The following is an 11038-nucleotide window of genomic DNA, read 5'->3' on the forward strand; positions in this document are numbered from 1 at the left end:
TCTAAAGTCAGACTCCAACCTCTACTACCAAAGTAGATGTATCTAACTCGCCCAAGAAGCGTCTCGTACCTAAGTCTGCCTCCCCTGTAATCTTAATCCATGCTTAATCTTCCTCAGCGACCAATCCCTCCCCCCTGAGAGGACGGAAAAATACCTCTACTGGGCCGAGAGACCCTACCAACCGGGGCGACAGTACCAGATACTCTCCCCATAGACGAGAGAATAGGATCCCCAATGCACCTGGAGTTACTCCTGGCCGGAGCAACAGATTTAGAGACTCCCCTAATAGTGGAGAGACTAAATATTGCACTGGACAAGGGGCCACGGCTACCCGGAGCAACAGATCTAGAGTCTCTCCTCCGAGTGAGCAGAATGAGTCCTCTACTAGCCTAGGAAGTCCCCATCCCCGAAGCAACAGATCCAAAGATGCCATGTCACGAAGGCAGAATGCAGATACCTATGAACTCAAAGCTACTTCCATTCCCAGACATGATCACCCTACAACACCTAGCCAAATTCCACCTCTTATGGAGATCATAATTCAGAAGAGTCCTACTTCAGCAGCTCAAACTCAAATTGCACCCATACAGAGTCGTGTTTCTACCAATGCTGCAGACACTCATAGTCCTGATCTCTTTGAGCCTACCAGTGCTCTTACACACTCGACCAGATGGTCAAGGAATCCTTCAAAAAACAGTCAAAGAGGCTCGATTACCCAAGGTCAAAAACTCTACTTAGGTTAGACAACTCCATTACCCCTCAATGAAGTGAATGCTTTGTCCGGTCTCCTACCAACCCTCTACCAGCCACTTCACCATGCAATGTCCCTTCACCTACGCCAATCCTTCATGCAGGAAATGGTCGCCACCCCTTTGCAGTACCCCCTATTCTTACCTCCCAAGCTACCTCAAGGTCTGCTCCATCATATTCACAGCCCCCCCCCCACACAGACACTTCTGTGCCTCATCTTAGTAGCAGTGCCTCTGAGCAGAACCCTCCACATCCTCCTCCCGCCCAACGTGTGACAATCCATGGAGCTCCTACTTCATCAAAGCACCTCCCAAAGTCATCCCCCTTCGGGATTTTACCAGGGCAGAACCTCGGCACTCACACACGCGTCCCTCCTAGAAACACTCCAGTTTGCCGCATCAAAATCTCTCTACATGTACCTTCTCTCCCACCAAAACTCTCCACAGGATCAGGTCGTTCTTTCAAACTTTCACGTCCTTCACCATTAAATAATCCACCTAGCTCAAAGCAGCCTGAGTGCTCTACCTCTTGCACGTTCAACTCTCGAGGCACCACCAGTAGCACTCCTTTCATCCAGCACCTTTTATGCACCTCAGATGTTACCTGCATCCAAGAGCACTGGGCAAACTAGCATGGGCTATACTCCTTCTCCCGTCTAGACTCCCATTTTCTCACTTTTGCCTACGCGCATGAAGAGGAGACTTACCCTGGCATTCCTAAATTTGGTAGAGGCAAAGGAGGTTTCGCCATCTTCCTACGTAAAGCACTCTTCATAGATTCCAAAGATCTCAAAAGCACCACACCAAGGGTTCAAGCCATCTCAACCAAGCATGTATCAACATCAATAAACCTCCTCATCATTAACTACTACCTTCCTTCGGTACCTCCCATGATGAAGTGAATGGATACCATTAAGGCTTGTCCACTATCTTGTCATTTTGACTTCCATGGACACACGTAACCACATTAAGATTGTTGCAGGAGATTTCAATGCTGACCATATGCAGACCCCTCCCAGGAAATGCACGGCTGACATTCTCAAGATTTTTTTGCTTCAGAAGATTTGTGCAGTCTTACTTCACTTAGCTGCTCTCCTAGTGATTATACGTTCATGTCTGATGATGTCTCTAAGAAATCCAGGATCGATGGCTTTATCACCCCTCACAGGATATAGGGCTCTATTCTCAACCCCCCCCCAAAAAAAAAAAATGGCAGAACATCCCCTCAACTCCTCCTATCATAACCTTGTTCTCATCACAGCAGAGCTCCCTAGTTCCTAAAGCGCATGCCTGAGGCAACCGCTAACCATCTCACACCAATCCAGAGATACTCCGTCTTGTGGCCCAGTAACCGCAAGGAAATTGCTTCACTTTACACCAACCCACTGGAACAGAAGCAGCAACCATCTTCCGAAACCTACACTCACTATTTTTAGACCATGCCACTGTGGATCTGCTCTTTGGCCGTCTTCAAGATCTGATGCTAGAGCTCTCCTTGAGACTTCCTCACAAAGCCCACAAAGACGAGGAACAAGGCAAACCAGTGTGGAATCAGGACGTCAAATCTGCCTACTTCCATTCCTTAGCCCACTGGAAGAAGTGGAAACAGGCAGGTAAACGAATAGATGGGCATCCTACTTGGAAATCCTATTTGGAAGCCAAAAAAGGACTTCAGGGGAGCCCTGAGACAATCTGAAGCCTCCAACAGACTCAAAATGCAAGGAAAGGTAGAGTCGGCAAATGATATGAACAGATCCTTGTTCTACAGCCTGGTAAAATCAAACAAAGCAGGCAAACCGTCAACAGTGGACCTCCCATTCATGGTATACAAGGAGACTCTGATCCAGATCAAGGATGTTTTTAAGGGCTGGAAATCTTATTTCCAAGATCTCTCTTTAGATCCTAATGCAACCAACTGTGAACAGTCAGGGAAACTCCCGGTTTTCCGAGATCGTTTGAAATGTCCCTTTTTCGAGATAGTTGCGTTCACCGAAGCGTGAATCACCGCTGAAAACCTTCGCCCTGTGTAGTCTTTCTCGGCTGTTTTCAGACCCTTATGTATGTGTGCGAAACACTCGGTAAGAGCGGTTAAAAATGTGTACGCGTGTATACAACTGTGTATTGTTGTTATCTGTAAAACATGCGCCTCTCTCTCCCCCCTCTCTCTTTCTCTCTCTCTCATTTATTGTCAAGCATTCAATTTGATTTTCGTTCATCACTTACCCTTAATCCGGACGTTAAATGTGCCGTAATTAGACCATATTTTTGGATCCACCGTCATGTATATCCGTAATATCCAACTTTCATGTTAATTCCTGAGCATTCATCTTCAGCTTATGATCTGTCATGCTGCACAATCCATGATCAATACATTATAATATTATTTCCACTAGTGCCGGCGGAAGTCATGGAAATTATCAAGTCGATATGCAATTTCAAAACATGCCAAACAGGTCTGTACGTCGTAAAACATGCAATCATTCATTGGCTTGTTGATGAAGCCAACGAATTGGAAAAAAGTATACTGTATTCACCTTCAAAACAAACATACTGCAAAGTATTGGGGCTAGCGGTCACCAAATAAAGTGCATTATAAAAGTCTGCCTGTCAGCTCACATCCATGTCCAAACTTCCCCCAAACGTCCAGCCCAGATGAGTTAAAAGCAATATCATGATGTCATGTCATGTCGTTATGATCATGACCATTCTCCATTCGACATGATCCATGCTAGCAGTGAACAGGTGTGAGATCAATGGTTTATGACCATTATCGATTCATGTCCATGATAGCACTAACCGCCGGAGAGCTGGTTAGAGGTTATACCATGGGAACGAATATATTTTCCAAGTCTTTCTTATCAGATATTATGTAATGCCGTACCCAAAATAACTTTCAGCATGATCATGGAAGGTCCATGGTAGTACCATAGCTCTATGCACACTTTGTACACGCAGTACACACACACACCACACGTTCGGCTACAACATACAGCGGAGTATCTCGGCACAAAGGCTGAACGCAGAGACTAACGTCCTCTTACGAGAACTTTTACTTGCATTTTTCCATCATAAATGTGTCTTCTTTCTTCAATAGCATCTAAGCACCACGGTGGCGAATTCTCTTTTTTTGAATATAGATGAGAAATTTAGTTTTCTTTAACATATTTGAAAATAAAAATCCGCCACCGTGGTGCTTTTTTTATATGAATTTTTTAGTGAGGGTATGTCAGAAAACCCCATTCACTTTGTACAGGAGAGCTATTCGGTGAGATCCTAAAAGATTACGTCATGCGACCACAAATCCCTGTTATTCGAGATTCTGTCGCTCTCGCAAAAGCGGGAGTTTCCTTGACTGGTGAAGGAGCCAAACACATGGCTGAGCACTCTCCTCACCTGCCCTCCATTCAATCACAATATGCAGAAGAAATCTTGCTTCCTCTCATCTCGGATGATCTTGACACAGCCATTAGAAAAATCAAAATTCACAAAGCCCCATGCCTCGACGACATAACCTCTAAACATCTGGTTCATTCAGGTCCAATTTTCCTTCGCCTTCTTCTCCTTCTCCTCCAAAATTCCATCAAACTGGCACATCTTCCAGTGTCATTGAAGGAAGCAGTGATTTTCCCTCTGCACAAAGGAGGGAGCAAACCGGTCAGCAAACTCTCTAGCTACAGAGGCATCTCCCTGACCCAAACTCTGTCAAAAATCTTGGAAATTGCCCTAAAACCTAAGATTGAGGACTCTTTGTTTGAAGTCAACACACCTGACGAACTTCAGTTTTGATTCCAAGCCTCAAATTCCTGTATTCTCGCTTCAATGACCCTTGACATGCTTATTGAGCTGAATACCTCTCGGAAGAAGCCAACATATCTTAGTTATGGAAGCCCTCTTGGATGCTGCTAAAGCTTTTGATTGTGTCTGACACCCTGGCCTCTTTCAAAAGCTAGCTGACACTCCTATACCACTCGAAGCTCAGTCTACATTGGTGGAAATGTACAATGGTGCATCCAGCAGAGTACTATGGAAAGGGGATGCCAGCTGCTTCTTTCCTCTTCAGAAGGGTGTGAGACAAGGAAAAATCCTCTCCCCTCTTCCCTACAACATCTTTATTGATGGCTTGATAAAGTTGCTAAGAGACGAAGATCTTGGATGTCACTGCCAAAACCTGTATGCTGGGGTAATTGTTCTAGCTGATGATGTGGCCCTCATAGCTTCCTCAGCCAAAGAACTTCAATCCATGCTGAATCTCACCCATACTTATGCAACCACATGAAAGTACAAGATCAACCCATCAAAAAGTGCAATCCTCGTCTTTAATGGGCAAGACCACCTCAAGAACACTTGGTACCTGAATGAAGAGGAAGATCAAGAAGTCAGTCAGTATTTCCACCTTTGTGTCACCAAGTCATCAACTTCTCAAGATCCTGCGCCGAACATCATTGCCAAGGGATATAACTCCATATTTGCTCTGCTAGGTGGTTTGGCTTCAAGATACAACTTCTGGCCTCCAACCATTGCCAAGTTATGGACCACCTACTGCATTCCTAGGATGCTATATGGCATTGCTGCCATTAGAGTTACTAAGAGATTAATGGATAAGCTAGACTCAGCGCAGGCCCTTCTCTTCAAAAAAAATTCTAGGGCTCCCCAGAAGCACAGCAAACGAGTAAGTCTTTCTCCTTACGGGAATTATCCCTCTCTGTATGCAGATCGACCTTAATTACACATTGGTGACTCTCGGGCAACTGGGTACTCTACCAAGCGATAGGTTCGATAGGTTTGAACACTGGAATACTTCTAAATGCTCTCGCTGCCGATGTCATGTTCATCTCCTACTGGAAGCAGCTAATTGCCAAATACTGAGCATCGAATACCTCACTTGGAAAAGGCTGTGCCGCCAGGCCTTCTTCAAGAAACACAATGCTGGCCTAGTTGATGCCATTCAGGAGAAGCACACTCTTGCCTACTGGAGGCAATGTTCAACGTTTCCAAGCCATAGCAGTCTGTCCCCCCTGCACTACCTTACTCCTCCGTATTTTGCTGCAAGAGTTCTCTCCCAACTTCTGACAGGCACATACCTAACACAACAAAGACTGAAGACCATAGGCAAGTCTCCCAGCGCCACCTGCAGACTTTGCTCAACGGAGGAAGAAAGCTCCACCCACTTTCTTGTTTCCTGCCCAACCCTCAAATCCCAACAGTCTATTCTCGTTCAGCAAGTCCTAACTCTAAGCCTCCCCGCTTCAGTTAACCAAGCTTTAACCTCTGCTCATCCCCTCATCCGTGCCACTGATATCTTATTTCCCTCCTCGCAGTCCTATCTGTCACTCTTGCTACTAACGTTATGACCCACTGCATTAGAAACATTCTTAAAATTCATTATATTCGCTTAGAGAAATTACTTTAACACAACAACCAACCTGCGGACAGCCGCTGATCCTCGAATACCGGGGGAAGAACAACAAAGAAGAAGAGGTTACTCGCATTGGCATAATTTGCCCGATTCACTTTCATTGACACGTAATCACCCTTTCGCTAAATTGACCTTGACTTTCTATCAAATGGAGCAAAAATAATTTCCTTTTTTTACGTTAACTAAACAAAACATCATTTTTTTCTAAGACATATACAGATACAATGAGTATTAATTATACAAACATACTTCTCGTTCGGCATTCTAACTGCTTCAGTTTGGGGTACTTTATTGTTTATTCTGACATATCGTCGAAGAAAAAACAATCGCGTTTTCTAGCCTTCGGCAAGTGCGCTGACCTCATGCGGTCGATTTAAAAAGTCAAATCTAAGAGGAAAAAATCGAAAGAAAAAGGTTTGCTCGGCAAACCAGTCACGGATATATAATACCTTTCTTTTCAATCTTTCAAACAGGCGCTGTCAACAATGCAGAAATCATGGGGAATCAAGGATAAGGATGAATTGCAGAAAATGCTGAAGTGGTGTCACGATACAGGTTACATCATATATCACCAAGGGTTTGAGCTTATCGTATTAAAGCCACAGTTCCTGAACAGCATCGTCAGCAATATCATAACGGTCGTCGACAGCGAGAAAATGGTGAGGACCGATCTGGACTCATTTAACAGTATGTTGTAAAATTGTTAGACCTTTATCCCAAGTCTTCTTATTTTCATTTTCCCCCTTTGCACCTGATTTATTACACTCGTTCTTATCTCACCTCCTTTATATAGTACTTTATTGCATCATTTCATACAAAGACGTACACGATTAAATAATTTTTTTTTTTTGGGGGGGGGGTGTTACACCCACAAATGTAATAATCCTCTACAAATGTAATAACACTCTACCCACAAATGTAATAACGCCCACAAATGTAATAACACTTTACCTACAAATGTAATAATTTCACCCACAAATGCAATAATGCACTTTACCCACAAATGCAATAATTTTTGATCGCCCACAAATGTAATAATGACTTTATCCACAAATGTAATAAATTTGAAGGGATTTTTGGCGAATCCGTTCTTAATTAAAATCCTATAGTAAAAGGTCCATAAAGCACAAAAGTGCTAAGTCTTTTTTCCAGACCCGGTTAATTAAAAGAATATATAAGTCCCCAAGTCTTTCTTCCAGACCGGTTGTTTAAAAAATTATAATATCAGTCCAAAGTCTTTTTTCCAGACAAGGTTGTTAAAAAAATATAACATAAGTCCAAAGTCTTTTTTCCAGACCAAGTTATTTCAACAAATAAAATATAAGTCCAAACCAAGATACGTTAATGATATTCCAGTGGAATAGAGATAAGAATCGAGCTTAGTTTTTCCTCCAGACCCAGTTAATTAAAACTGGTGGAATAATTGTCTTTTTTGTTGTGTTAACCTATACGGCGCGTATTGTGAATGCATGCGCTAAGAGTAGATTGAGAATCAAGCATAGTCTTTTATCCAGACCCAGTTTCTTAAAATTAAAATCGTATAGCAATGCGTTCATATAGCACAAACGTGCAATTTTTTTTCCAGACCCGGTTAATTAAAAAATTATAGTATATGTCCAAAGTATTTTTTTTCCAGACCCGGTTTTTTAGAAATTATGATATAAGTGCAAAGTCTTTTTTTCCAGACCCGGTTGTTTCAGAAAGTTTAATATTAGTCCAAAGTCTTTTTTCCTGACCCGGATATTTCAAAAATTATAAATGAAAGTCCAAACTAAGATACGATAACTATGTTCCAGTGAAATAAAGATAAGAACCGAGCTTAGTTTTCCTCCAGACCCAGTTAATTAAAAATGGTGGAATAAATGTTTTTGTTGGTGTGTTAACTTATATGGCGCATATTGTGAATGTATGCGCTAAGAGTAGATTGAGAATCAGGTGTAGTCTTTTCTACAGACCCAGTTACTAAAAACTAAAATATTTTACCCACAAATGTAATAATGACTTTACCAACAAATGTTATAAATTTGAATGGATTTTTAACAAATCTGTTCTAAACTAAAACCCTATAGTGATGCGTTCATATAGCGCAAAGTCACATTCTTTTTTTTATCCAGACCCGGTTATATACAACATTTAAACAATCTTCCAAATAAAGATCCAAAAATTATTTCTTCTTAAGGTTGAATAACTTAGAAGTTTAGCGTAGTATTTTGTCCAGACCCAAATATTTTCAAATAGCAAAAAAAGTAATAATAATGATAAAAAAGACCCCAAGATCTTATTAATGTTGAACAAAATGTAAATATAGCATAATCTTTCTTCCAGACCCGGTTATAAAAAATCATACAAAAAAAAGACTCCGCAATCTTTTCAACTTTGAATAGCATTGAAATATGGCTTAGTCTTTGTTCCAGCCCCGGTTATTTCAAAACAGCAAATCATAAAGAACAATATTAACAAAGACCCCACAATCTCATTGATGTTGAGTAACTTGTGTGTGTGTGTGTGTATTTTGAGTCTTTGACAGACGTGTATCAATCAGGTATGATTATTTACGTCTGGGACCGACCTTTAACATCACCATCCGAAAGACGTGACCAGGGCTCGAACCTTTTCATCAATTTGTAACTTCCCCACAGCTTGGATTACAGGCGCACGCCACAACGCCCAGTTAGAAATATAACGTAGTCTTTCTTCAAGACCTAGTTATTTCAAAATAACAAATCAAAAAGATATATAATAATAATAACACAAAGGCCCCAAAATTTTATTGATGTTGTATAAAATGTAAATATAGCGCAGTCTTTTCTCCAGACCCACTCATTTCAAAATTATAAATCATTTTTAGAGAGTCAACAAGTAGCAAGGACGCCACTATCTTATTAATGTTAAATACCATGGAAATATAGCGTAGTCTTTCATCCAGACCCGGATTTTTCAAATAACAAATGATGAATAGTGATAATGAATTAATAAAACAAGTCAAATGCCCTGCAATCTTATCAACATTAAATACCATGGAAATAGGGTGTAGTCTTTGCTCCAGACCCAGTTATTTCAAAATAGGAAATTATAAGAAACAATAAAAACACACAAACAATATTAACAAAGACCTCACAGTATCGTTGATGTAAAATAACGTTGTTATTGTTGTTGTAGTTACCTTGGATTTAAAGTTTGGAAGATGTTGGGGTCTAAGTCTTAAGATTAATGTTTCGCTTAATTTGTATTTTCAAGAGAACTGGTCGTGGGGTAAAGACAACACTCTAAACCAAAGCATTTTCACTGGTTTTAATTTTGAAAATTGGTCTTAGCTTTGATTTTTATTATGAATATTTGTTTATCTTTTAAATAATCGGGCCTAGACGAAAGACTAAGCATAATACTCGTTTTATTCCACAGGAATGAGAACATGACAAAGTCTTATGTTTTTAGGATTGTTTGAATTATTTTTCTAAATGACTGAATCTGGAATAAAGACAACGTTCTAAACATGTGCTTTTCTTCATGGTCATAATTTGGAGTATTGTTGGTTCTTAGATTTGTTGTTTGTGTGTGTGTGTGGGGGGGTTGTATTGCTTTTTTTATTCTTGAGATAACTGTGTCTGGAAAAAAGTCTACAATCGATCTTCATGTTATTCCACAGTAATTAAATTATTGGGTATTCGTTTTATAATATTTGTACAAACTATTTTATTTTTTTAACTAATAACAAAGTCTGAGGAAAGAATGCTTGCTTAACCCATGCATTGTAATAATGTTTTGTAGGGGTCTTAAAAGAGTGGGTGTGGGGGTAAAGATACTTTTTTTTACTGGGTGTAACTTGTGAAGAGAGGTCTTAGAGTGGTTCTTAGATTCATATTTTTTTTTTTGGGGGGGTGGGTTTTATTGCTTTTTTATTCATGAGATAACTGTGTCTGGAAAAAAGTCTACAATCGATCTTTATGTTATTCCACAGTAATTACATTATTGGGTATCCGTTTTAGAATATTTGTATAAACAATTTTATCTTTTCAACTAATAACAAATTCTGGGGAAAGGATGTTTGCTTAACCCATGCATTGCAAAAATGTTTTGTAGGGGTCTTTAAAAAAGTGGGTGTGGGGTAAAAATACATTTTTTACTGGGTGTAACTTGTGAAGAGAGGTTTCAGATTAAAAGATTTTTATTCATTTTTTCTAATATCCGGAACTGGATGAAAGAGTGCGCTTTAAAACTTGTGTTATTCCACTGTTATTCCACAAGAATAAGAATATGATAGGGTCTTACGTTATATTTTTTCCGTAATTTTTTATAATGATTAGGTCTGGAATAAAAACAAAGTTCTAAACCTCTTTTTTGACACAGATTCTTAGGTTGAAGGATTATTTGGTCATAGAGTTTGGGTTTTTTATATCTATTATTACTATTAGCGTTATTTTGAAAAACAAATAACTGGGTCTGTCTGAAAGACAACACTATATGTTATCCAGCATTAATACGATTATGGGGTCTTTACACTGTTTTAGTTGTTTTCTTATCTATAATTTGAAATAACAGTGTTTGGAGAAAAGACTAAGCTCGATTTTCATTTTTATTCCACTGGAATATCATTATGGTATCTTAGCTTGGACTTATATAATATTTTTTTAAATAACCGGGTCGGCAAAAAAGAGTTTGGACTCATATTATGATATTTGAAATACACTGTAACCAGGTCTGGAAAAATAGCATGTTTGTGCTATTTGAATGCATTACTGTAGTAACCGGGTCTCGATAAAAGACTACGCCTGATTCTCAATATACTCTTAGCGCATATATTCACAATACTCACCGTATAAGTTAAAACAACAACAAGGACATTTAATCCACCAGTTTTAATTAACTGGGTCTG

The sequence above is a fragment of the Lytechinus variegatus genome, chromosome 8 (genome assembly GCF_018143015.1).
Source record: "Lytechinus variegatus isolate NC3 chromosome 8, Lvar_3.0, whole genome shotgun sequence".
Lineage (NCBI taxonomy): Eukaryota > Metazoa > Echinodermata > Echinoidea > Temnopleuroida > Toxopneustidae > Lytechinus > Lytechinus variegatus.